This window comes from Octopus sinensis, linkage group LG3 (assembly GCF_006345805.1).
Source record: "Octopus sinensis linkage group LG3, ASM634580v1, whole genome shotgun sequence".
NCBI classification, from domain to species: domain Eukaryota; kingdom Metazoa; phylum Mollusca; class Cephalopoda; order Octopoda; family Octopodidae; genus Octopus; species Octopus sinensis.
In genome coordinates, this window is record NC_042999.1 from 2,630,261 (window position 1) to 2,641,347 (window position 11,087).

At 41.2% G+C, this 11,087-nt stretch overlaps 1 pseudogene; it reads left to right on the forward strand.

Moving 5' to 3' along the window:
• The first annotated feature begins 1,532 nt into the window (after window positions 1-1,532).
• Window positions 1,533-1,645, forward strand: LOC115210035 (annotated as a pseudogene).
• Window positions 1,646-11,087: the final 9,442 nt, after the last annotated feature.

The following is an 11,087-nucleotide window of genomic DNA, read 5'->3' on the forward strand; positions in this document are numbered from 1 at the left end:
CTCCTGCGCCTACTGATTACATTAAGTAAATACAAGAATTAAGGTGGCAAGCTGGCAGAATTAGTAGCGCACTGGATGAAATGCTTAGTGGTATTTTGTTCTGAGTTCAAATTCCGCTGAGGTTGACTTTGCCTTTCATCCTTTCGGGGTCAATTAAATAAGTACCAGTTATGCACTGGGGTGGATATAATCGACTTAATCTGTTTGTCTATCCTTGTTTGTCCCCTCTGTGTTTAGCTCCTTGTGGGCAATAAAGAAATTGGTATTTCACCCATTGCTACATTCTGAGTTCAAATTCCACTGATGTAGACCTTACCTTTCATCCTTTCGGGGGTCGATAAAATAAGTACCAGTAGAACACTGGGGTCGATGTAATCGATTCATCCCCTCCTCCAAAACTGCTGCCCTTGTGGCAAAATTTGAAAGTTATGTAGATATGAGAAGCTGTTAATTGCTATGAAATTATTTGTGTATTTGAAAAAATATATATTCATATGTAGGCGCAGAAGTGGCTGTGTGGTAAGTAGCTTGCTTACAAACCACATGGTTCTTAGTTCAATCCCACTACATAGCACTTTGGGCAAGTATCTTCTACTATAACCTCGGGCCGACCAAAGCCTTGTGAGTGGATTTGGTAGAGGAAACTCAAAGAAGCCTATCGTATATATACATATGTATGTATATGTATATATGTTTGTGTGTCTGTGTTTGTCTCCCCAACATCGCTTGACAAACGAAGCTGGTGTGTTTACATCCCCTTAACTTAGCGGTTCGGCAAAAGAGCCAGATAGAATAAGTACTAGACTTACAAAGAATAAGTCCTGTGGTCAATTTGCCCAACTAAAGGCAGTGCTCCAGCATGGCCACAGTCAAATGACTGAAACAAGTAAAAGAGTAAAAGACATGTAGCCATATTGCTAATTATTTTTGAGCATTTACTACACATGAAGCTAACCTTCCTGACCAATTTGTCTCCAGTGCCAATATGCCTCTTTTACATTTACAGTCTATGAAGGATAATGCATGGAATTTTTACCACTTGTTACTTAATAACACAACATTCTGAAGTAACCCAAAATATCCTGAACAAGAAAATAATGGCTAAATTGACTTGATGTTATACAAATTGTTTTCTTGCCAGATATTGACAGACAAGATGAAACTGTTTGTCACTTCCAACTGACACCGTATTATTTTATCAATAATTAATTAAATTAGATAATTCGTTAATGTTACATAAAACGGAATCCAAGAAGACTGGTTGTGGGGTGGGTCGGTTAGATTTGCATTATTTGGAAAAAGCAATGGAACGAATGCAATGAAAATGTCACCATAAAAAGCAAAGTACCCAGTATTTCAGACTGAGGTCTTCTGCAGGAAATTGAAGGAACAACTTGCAGACTCCAAGCCTTGGCACCGACAGATTAAAATGATTGTTTTTCTTTCCACTCTTTTATTTTTCTTTTCCTTCATCAATGCCACTTTTATCCTTCGGCACTTTTTCACGTTAATTTCTTCCTCCCTCCATCTTTGCATTTCTCTTTTCTCGGCAGTACATATACTAAAATTGGAACGATACAGAGAAGATTAGCATGGCCCCTGTGCAAGGATGACATGCAAATTCTTCCTTTCTCACCTAGTTTCTCCCTCCTGCATCTTCCTGTCTGTATATGCAAGCTCAGGTTGCCTTTCATTTCCATCATTAGCTGCCAGTCATTCAAACAAAATTCTAATCTATTCTATCTTTCTCCCTTCACATCATAACCCAAAGGAAGAAATCTTCCTGAAACATTGGCTACTTCAAACCCCCGGCAATTCCACTGAACTAATTCTATCACCTTTCCCAAATAATACTTGATACTATTTGAAAATATACAATTTATAAAGTAATTTAAAAAAGATTTCTAAACCAAGACTTGTCTTCCATTTATGAATTACCATAAACAGATTTACTAAATTGGATTCATTTCTTCTCTATTAAATGTTTCATATTTTTGCAAACAAGTATCTCAACAATAGATATGAATATTGTTTACCATCAGGTGCCACTCAGACGAAGCGATGTGTCTTCGATTGCCTTTGAAGTTTGAGGTGAATTATTGAAGATTTCACGTCTGCCCTTTGGCATTAGCAATGAACAACCTATTTACCAAAGAACAATAGATTTATTAAAAGTAATCATCTTAGTCGTATTTACTTGTTGAGGCCTCATTTGAACATTAATATGGCAAAACAACACTGTAGTAACAAAACCGTTCCAAAGATAAAATCCAGAAATTCAAAATATAACCAGACTCCAACAATAAGTAAATGTCACAATCAAATACTTGTCACTTTGGTTGTTGTGTGGTTTTGGTTGGTCTGTGGTGATGAGTGATTGAGTTGATAAATGAAAGGTGACGAGCTGGCTGAATCGTTAGCACGCCGGGCGAAATTCGTCTGCCGTTACGTTCTGAGTTCAAATTCCGCCGAGGTCGACTTTGCCTTTCATCCTTTCGGGGTCGTTAAATTAAGTACCAGTTATGCACTGGGGTCGATGTAATCCGTTTGTTTGTCTTTGTTTGTCCCCTCTATGTTTAGCCCCTTGTGGGTAGTAAAGAAACAGATAAATGAAAATGTGTTTTTTTTTTGGATTGGGTGAAGAAGTAACTAAACAACAGCTGCCAATATTTAACAGAAGATTTTATTATTGCACATTGAATCAAAGTGTGTTGGCAGGGGCCTAGCCAGGTTCTACAGTTAGAGGGAACAGAACGCACAAACAATGGTACCATGACACATACCAAACAACTCATTCACAAGGCTTTGGTCACCCGGAGGTTATATCAGAAGATACTAGTCCCATGCAGTGGAACTGAACCCAGAACCATGTGGTTGAGAAGCAAACTTTTACCACAGAGTCAGGGTGAAAGTTTGATAACTAGATAGATAGGTGTATATACATATATATATAGGAGTGGCTGTGTGGTAAGTAGCTTGCTTACCAACCACATGGTTCTGGGTTCAATCTATAGCCTTGGGCCAACCAAAGCCTTGTGAGTGGATTTGGTAGACAGAAACTGAAAGAAGCCTGTCATATATATGTATGTATGTGTGTGTATATGTTTGTGTGTCTGTGTTTGTCCCCCAACATCGCTTGACAACCGATGCTGGTGTGTTTACGTCCCTGTAACTTAGCGGTTCGGCAAAAAGAGACCCATAGAATAAGTACTAAGCTTACAAAGAATAAGTCATGGGGTTGATTTCTTTGACTAAAGGCAGTGCTCCAGCATGGCCACAGTCAAATGACTGAAACAAGTAAAAGAGTAACAGAGAGTGTATATATATATATATATATTTTGTGAAATAGAAAGATGAATAATCTTGTTGCAGATTAATCAAAAGTTTAACCGATACCTTGGTAGCAAAAGAATGCAATAAAACGATTTCTGTTCAATCTTCGTTCAACTCCATTTCTTCAATTCACTAATAATATATATATATATATATATATACACAAAGTAAGATGTGTATTTAATAAATAATGTGAAATTGTAATATCATAAACGATGATGATGATGATGATGATGATGATCGAAATGAATTTATTTCTCCATTTTCTTACACACACACACACATATATATATATATATAGATAGATAGATAGATAGATAGATAGATAGATAGATAGATAGATAGATAGATAGATAGATAGATAGATAGATAGATTATGTAGTAGGGTTAATAGACCCTTTTATTTGAAACTGAAAGTTTACAACCAACAACCACTCGTTTCCTATTTCCTATCCTCAGCAAAATGAGAATTTACCTGACAATCAGAAGCGTGAAACAACCAGTTGTAACTTGTGATCTTTTAGCTTCAATATAAAAGGAAAAAAAAAAAAAACTACATGAATAATAGCAAGTCTACCTGAAACACATCAGAAACTTATTTTGACAGAATTATGAGAGAAAAGAAAAATCAAAGAAAAATAAGATGAAATTTCATGTAATGCCAATATATATAATTTGGTGATAGCTATCACGTGTGTACACATTGTAAAATAAGCAGATAGACACACCGGAACGTGTCAAAGTTCAAACATTCAGTGAAATCGTAGCTTCATTCAATATCATTGATCTAATTTTCTAGATGTGAGTAAGCATGATACCATTTTCTCAAGGCAAAATATTTATTAGCAGCTAAGAACTGTCCAGATGTGTGAAGAAAGCAGAGAGCGTCAGAAAACCTTTCATCAACCATGGAAACTTTTCTGTCATGAAACTGTATGTTCTCCTGCATGTATAAATGGAGTGAAAATGTCAGCAAAGAAAAAAGAATATAAAACAAATATTCCATTATTGCTTCAGTCAGCTTTTTCCGAGACACATACCTGCAGTGCAAGAACTTCGAGGCGTATTTTTTCTGCACCTAATATTTCAGAACGTTCGCTCAAATCATTGTCGTCTTGAAATAATATCAATAATTTAACTGCTGAACAAAGTTTGCAGCGTAGACTTCAGAGAAAACTCTTATGTACAAACAGTGGAGAGTAATCGAAGATCGACCATTGAAGTATAAACTTGAATATTTGGCACAGTATCTGTTGAATTGTTCTGCTTAACATATTTATATTCTCCATACAAACATTATCTATTCATTCTGCATCTACCATAGAAACATTACCTATTCATTCTGCATCGAGAAATCTGAAGATTCTATAAGAAGAATGAGGTGAATGCGTATACTTTCAACAAAGGTACCCCCGAAACTCAAGCAGATAACATTCTTATTTCAATGAAGCAATTACCTCTAAAACACAAAGAACTGGTACAGATCTGTTCAACTTACTACAAAACATTACCTTTTGGAAAATCCATGTGAACTTTCAAATGTTTTTTTTTTTAAATTAGAATTGAAGAATCCTGAATTTAGTGTAACTTAACAATGTCATCTTATTTCTTTACTGCCCACAAGGGGTTACACACAGAGGGGACAAACAAGGACAGACAAATGGATTAAGTCGATTACATCGACCCCCAGTGCGTAACTGGTACTTATTTAATCAACTCTGAAAGGATGAAAGGCAAAGTCGACCTTGGCGGAATTTGAACTCAGAACGTAGCGACAGAGGAAATACCGCCAGGCATTCCGCCCGGCGTGCTAACTGTTCTGCTTATATATAACGATGCCATCTCACCCAACATCAGTTAAGTTTTCGACCGTGTTTGGCACCAGAAGTTCTTATTGAAACTTATACAGGCTCTGTTTTTCTCTTTTCTCTTCACTGAGAAGCTCCCTATATCAGATCACAATGTTGCAGCTTATGTTGAAGACACTCCTTTTGTACAGCCAAGTTGGCTATGCTCAAGGGTTTGGTTTTCTACCCTACCTCCATGTCTTCTTTCTGTACAACAATCAGTTACTTGCCATCACGTATAACAACGTCCATCCATATACAGATCATATTACCCTCCAATCTTTCCTAACTTTCACCAAACATCCACTACTGACATGCAATCTAAACAGAACATGCCAAACTTGCTTTGATTCCATGAGCAGAGACCTCAAGATTATCCTCCAATGTGGAATACTAAATTTGTTTCTGAAAAGCACACAAACAACTCAAACATTATTCATATCAGAACATTCGATACAAGTAGAAAGAATTTAAACTTTTGCCGACTCCTACGAAAAATGAATCCAAGCTAAGCAATCTATATTTAATTTCATCCCGTACCTGCTATTCTATCTGCAATTGATCTGATCTTTTAGTTAACCCTGTTTTATCTTTACTATTATTGTTATGACTTGTATAAGTCAACCTCCTCACGCCTAGTATTCTTTTTATATGTACATATAATTCTATAGTTCATCTTAATTATTTATCGTTGTCCCATGTCTTGTGTTAAATATATATTTAATCTTATAGCTTGCCCCTAAATTTTATCGATCAGTCTCACGCCTCGTAGATATAGAATAAATGTATTTATAATTTATAGCTCTTTATCGCTCACGCTTCTCCCATAGATTAGGCAAAATTTAGGTATTTATACCAATAACTATTTCTCAATAACTATTTCTCTCCTAAGAAAGGAATGGCTGCCGGCTTTCGCGGGCCACCCGCCCTCCCACCCCCTCCACTGGTACAGGAAGTCCTAAATTTTCTCATCCTTGTCTCCCTTGTACACTTCAAAGTCTTACGCCACCCTCACCCCCTACCATAAAAGGTAGTGGTCATTCATTGCAAGATACACTTCAAGTCTTACGCCACCCCCACCTCCTTCCATAAAAGGTAGTGGTCATTCATTGCAAGATATGTTTAGTGTTGTGTACGCGGTTTGAACTTAAGTTCTATTGTCTGTCTATGAATCCTGCCAAACGCGAGTTTTCTTTTCAGGTCCATGACGCTACTAGGCCCAATACCACCACCACCCACACCCTCAGGGTTGGCACCCTCAACGTTGGCACACTGAAAGGCAGATCTGGCGAGATCGTTGAATTGCTTGAACGGAGGTGTGTGGATATATGCTGCATTCAAGAAGTGAGGTGGAGAGGAGGTTCTGCTAGGTTCCTCACAGGCAAAGGACAGAGGTACAAGATTTTCTGGGCTGGGAATACTGACGGGGTCGAGGGTGTGGGCATGCTTATCGCCGAAAAATGGGTAGATAAGGTAATCGAGGTAGTCAGAGTATGTGACAGAATAATTAAGATTAGATTAGTGCTCCATCATAGTTTAGCAACTATTATATCGGCCTATGCCCCTCAGCCAGGGCTACCTGATGGACAGAAAGACTGTTTCTATGACACCCTACTGCAGACCACATCATTGACGAACGACAGGGACCTTCTCTTTGTGGCTGGTGACTTCAATGGGCATGTTGGACGATGTGCTGGGGGCTTCCATGGCGTGCATGGAGGCTACGGTTATGGTTCCCGCAACGAGGAGGGAACCAGGCTGCTGGAGTTCTGCGATGCGAATAGTCTTATGGTTTGCAACACTAACTTCAGGAAACCAACAAGCCACCTGGTCACCTACCGATCGGGCCGGCATACTAGCCAAATCGACTACATCCTTGCCAGAAAAAGGGAAAGATGGCTGCTTATAAATGCCAAAACCTTCCCAGGCAAAGAATGCACCCCACAACATAGACTGGTAGTTAGTGACTTTAGGATCAGGACTAAGAGGGCGACTAGAAGACGACCAACATGGAGAAGAAGGGTCTGGAAGCTTAAAGACCCTGCGAATGGACAGAGATTTAGAGATATGTTATTTGAAGCCTTAGACGAAATGGAAGGGAGTATAGCTACGCATGGGGTAGAAGACAACTGGACACTTCTGAGAGACAACCTGCTGAAAGCCGCTGACCAGATCTGTGGCTGGTGCAAAGTCCCCTTAAGACCCAAAATAACGTGGTGGTGGAACAATATTGTTGACAGGGCTATTAGACAAAAGAAACAGGCTTGGAAGGCCTGGAAGAACGGTGGTAGCAGGGAAGTGTATCAGACTGCCAGAAGGGAAGCCAGGAGACAGGTCTATCTAGCCAGAGGGAGGCAGATAAGGAAAAATTTGCCAATGTCCTGCGCCGTGAGGATGAAAGACTGAGGTATTTCGTGTTGCAAGACAGTGTGTGAGAGAGAATCGTGACGTGGTAGGAGAGAAGTGTGTTCGCAAGGATGACGGTTCACTTGCACTAAATGAGGATGCAAGAGAGAGGCTTGGAGACGCCACTATGAAAGGTTGCTGAATGAAGAAAATGAATGGGATAAAGAGAGTCTGCCGAATGTCGACCCACACAGAGGGACCAGCAATCCGAGTTAACAGTTCCTTAGTAGATAAGGCAATTAGAAGCATGAAAACAGGGAAAGCCCCAGGCCCATCAGGAATTACTGCAGAGATGCTCAAAATATCTGGTGGTGTCGGCTATAGCTTAGTCACCCGTATAGTTAACCAGGTGATACACGAGGGAGTCATACCCAATGACTGGTGTAGCAGCATAATAGTCAACTGCTACAAAGGTAAAGGCGACGCCCTAGATACAATAACTACAGAGGCATCAACTGCTGGATCAGGTAATGAAGGTTACGGAGAGGGTTATAGCCCAACTAATTAGAGAGAGTGTTAGCTTAGATGATATGCAGTTTGGGTTCGTGCCAGGGAAAACTACTGATGCTATATTCCTGGTAGACCTGCGGAGAAATACCTAGCCAAAGACAAGCTCTTGTACCTGGCTTTTGTTGACTTGGAGAAAGCCTTTGACGGTTTTCCCCCGTCCTTATCTGGTGGTCAATGAGGAAACTAGGGATAGATGAATGGTTAGTGGAGCTGTGCAAGCCATGTGTAAGAATTAGCACTTCCTTCTCAAGCTTGGATTCGAAATCAGACCCAAGAATCATTGGTCGTAAAATACCAATGCACAAAAAGGCGCGAAATCAGAATCTCTTTGTTCTGACAAAAAATGATGGATCGTCTCCCTTCGACCTCTGACCCGAGCAGGTCAGGCGAAGTTTAACAGGACGACCAGCGACCTACTGTACGCAATAACACTCTTGCGGTATATCTATTTTTCTGGCTATTTGAGATGTTATAAATAGAACGGAGAAATAGGTATCTAGAGAGAACCCGAACCAACGTTTAAGAAACGACACGCATTTATGAGGACGACGAAAGAATAATCAGAAAGGTGACTCTGTCATGCATGATTTACACAACACACACACACACACCATCAAACATATTCTGCTTTAATGTGTATCCTGTATTATGCATTCCTTTAATATGTATTATTTGCAACCACTATTTAATATGCATTTTGTACAAGCGATGTGTAACATTGCTTACAAATTGATGTAGTGATAATAAATCTTTAATTTATTACAAAGCACTTATGTATTTATTAATACATCCACGCATCCACTACATTTGTGACCCCGTAAAACGAATCGCGCCTTCCCCGGGACCAGCTTCATCAACCGCGTCGAAGAATTACAGTTTGCACATCACCAGCAACGAAGCAACTGAAAATTCCGACGAAAACAATGAATCTCCCGAACAAACCCAGCGGCCAACATCGACATGGCATTCCAAGCGGCGATCTCGTTAAAAATTCCACCATTCTGGACCCACGACCCGACATTGTGGTTTCACCATATAGAGGCACAGTTTGCCTCTCACAGAATATCGAGCGATGCGGCTCGACTTTCTCACGTTATCAGTTCTCTGTCACCAGAAATAACGAACGTGATACGCGACCTTATCATGGCACCACCCGGTTCTGTTTCATATGAAGTTTTTAAAACCACGTTAATAAACAGAACCTCAGAATCCCAACAAAAAAGACTTCACCAGCTTCTGATATCGGAAGAATTGGGTGACAAAACGCCGTCCCAGCTTCTTCGGAGAATGAAACAGCTTCTCGGAGATGAGACGCTCCCAGAAAAAATCTTCAAGCAACTTTTTCTCTCCAGCGTCTGCCCTCCAATACCCAGGTTGTTCTCGCGTCCACCAGAGAAAACACATCCCTTGAAGAACTGCGGAGCTAGCTGACAAAATAGCCGAAGTACCGCACAGATATCCAACGGTATCGACGGTGACGCCAGCCGCTCCCAGTACCAATCCTTTCGTGCACAAACCAGTTCTTCAGAGATTTCGGATTTGCGTGCATTAATGACGCAGCAAGCTGCGCAAATACAAATTCTCACAGCCCAAATACAAGCCCTAAAGTTTAGTCCCCAGCGTCGAAGCACCAGCCGATCTCGACGAGATGGCAGACGGTCTCGAAGCCCCAGTGCTACCCGAAACTCACATGACACGTGTTGGTACCACCGAACATTCGGAACACGGGCACAAAAATGTACGGTACCGTGCTCGTTTTCCTCACCCAGTTCGGGAAACGGCACAGCCAGGAATTGAACGCGACGGAAGTTCCTGGTTCGCACCCACACAGTCGCCTGTTTTTCGTTTGCGATCGTGTAACAGGCACGCGTTTCCTGGTTGACACAGGTGCGGAAGTCAGCATCATCCCAGTCTCCAACACTTCTGGAAAAAGAAAAGAGACATCAGTCTGTCTTCAGGCAGTCAACCATTCACCCATTCCAACCTACGGTGAACAGTCCCTAACATTAAACATAGGACTACGCCGCACATTTCAGTGGGTATTCGTCGTCGCTAAACTGCCGACCCCTATCTTAGGAGCCGATTTCCTGCATCATTTCGGTCTCCTGGTAGACATAAAGAACAGACGACTTGTCGACACCACCACCAAGCTTACTGTGCGCGGTATAGCCGCTCGAATGGACACAGTCAGCCCAACTGTAATGCTTACGACAACGACTCGTCACAGTTCCATCCTGAATGATTATCCAGATGTCGCCCGGCCAGTTTTTCATAACCAGCCGATAAAGCACGACGTTACCCACCACATCAAAACCAGCGGTCCACCTGTTGCTGCAAGGCCCAGAAGGTTACCACCTGATCGTCTCCAGGCCGTCAAGCGGGAATTCCAGCACATGCTCGACCTCGGAATCATCCGCGTTTCCAGCAGCAACTGGTCCTCGCCGATACACTGCTGCGTCCCAAAAAAATCATCGACCGATTGGCGGGTTTGCGGCGATTATCGATCACTGAATAAAAGCACTATCAGTGATGCCTATCCGGTGCCTTTTCTTCAGGACTTTTCGAGCTCGCTGCATGGAGCTCGCATCTTTTCAAAAATCGACCTGGTGCGAGCATACAACCAAATCCCAGTCGAACCTGCAGACATCTCAAAGACAGCAGTGACTACACCTTTCGGAATGTTTGAATTCCTGCGTATGCCTTTCGGTTTACGAAACGCGGCACAGACATTCCAAAGGTTTATCGACATGGTGACTAGAGGTTTGCCTTTCGTCTATGCCTACATAGACGACATACTCGTGGCCAGTAACTCGGACGAAGAGCATAATCAACACCTTCACCTCCTGCTATTCGAACGTTTACGTAAATTCGGAATTGTTATCAACCCTACTAAATGTTTGTTCGGAGTTGCTTCCCTTCATTTTCTCGGCCATATAGTCGATAAAAATGGAATTCGTCCCCTTCCCGAGAAAGTCAAGGCCATCGTGGATT